Here is a 1,622-nt window from a genome sequence, read left to right as displayed (position 1 = left end):
TACAACCCAAAACACGCTAACCCTCTCCCTAAAAAAGGATAAAGAGTCCCTCATTCTTTGGGCGATGTTTGTTCATTTTTTTCCCTAGCCGAGTTCGTCTACTTTAGAAATCATGTAAATTAAATACTAAGATAAAGAGTTAACTGCTATGAAAACGTCTTATGTTAGATGACGAGGAAATGGGAGGGGTGAAGGTAAAAACTTTATTAATAGTTGTACAAGTATGTTGACTCCGAATATGGAAAAAACCATAATACTCGTAATATTACAGGCCTTGTTTCTGCAATTGGTCCCGTCCTTAGAGTATTTATAACAACCTGCTTCTATGAGCCATTGCACGTACCCTTCACCCTCAGCAAGCACCTCGTTGGTTATGTTTCCTTGCTTGGTGGAGTGACCCAAACCTTCGCTTTTGCAGGGAGTGTGTCATGAGTGGTCCTGCACATATAGGGTCGTTGTGTATTGGTCAAAGTACGTGGCAATATTGAGCTCTTGCATTTCGATTTCGGACATATTCCTTCTTATCCTCTATATTAGTTATTTATTGCTCTTTGCTAAATAACTTCAATTTAGTAGCTTAAAATAATGAGTTTTTTGTTATTTCACACAGTTTCCAAGTATTGGGAATCTGGGAGAGGCTTAGCGGGATGATTCTCTGTCTCAGAGTCACTCACGAAGTTTTATCCAAAGCTTTCACTGAATTCTATCCATTAAAAGTAAATCACGAGATCCAGCCCCGACTCAGAGAGGAAATTACACAGAGTATGAATTCTAGGAAGCATCTCTTCGTGTTGTTATACTTAATAGTATAACAATTGGAATTTCAAACATTTTCATCTAATTAGAACCACTTTACTTATCTAATGCCAGTTCTTCTACATGCTATTCCCAAATCTGTGACTTCATTTAAACACTAGGGATATTAAAATAGCAATTAATGGGAAAAATGGACTATGTAACATTACTTCCACCTATAATTAGACACATAATTATAAAATGGGGGTATTCTATATACATTTTATTTTATTTAAGAAGACAAAGTCATCTTATTACCTTCCTTTAAAAACAATAATAAATCTAGAAAGGGTGTTGGGCAATAACTAGCCCAACCTTCTGATTTTAGAAGCGAAGAGACTCGAGAGTTACTCAAGCTTTCATGGCTATTTGATGATGAGTCAAGGAAGTGACCACACGCTGGAACGGACTTGCTTGGGCTTGCAAGGGCTAATTGTGCGCATCTCTGCCTAACTCCACTTTTAATGACATCATGTTGGTAGCTGGAAATCAGCCACAGAGGGAGTATTTACACCAGAGAAATCTATAAACGTTACAAACTAGTGTTTTTTGTTTCTTTTCTTTTGTGTCTTCCCAGTGAGCCAATTATTAAACATTCACCAGCTCGCACTGGGCTTTCTGATCTCTTGTAGTTCTCCATCCAGAATATGGGTTGTGTGCCTTTATCACAAAGACCAAAGCTACTGAACTAATTATCTGACATAATGTTTTATCCTCCTCAACCTTCACTGGACTTTGCATGTAATCTTTCTTCGGAAGTTATATTCAGTCAAGTATACTTTTAATGAAATGCAAGTTTATATCCCCATAGTAATTACTGGGTCCTG

The sequence above is a fragment of the Pteropus medius genome, unplaced genomic scaffold (assembly GCF_902729225.1).
Source record: "Pteropus medius unplaced genomic scaffold, Ma_sr-lr_union100, whole genome shotgun sequence".
NCBI lineage: Eukaryota > Metazoa > Chordata > Mammalia > Chiroptera > Pteropodidae > Pteropus > Pteropus medius.
This window is presented reverse-complemented; position numbering follows the sequence as displayed.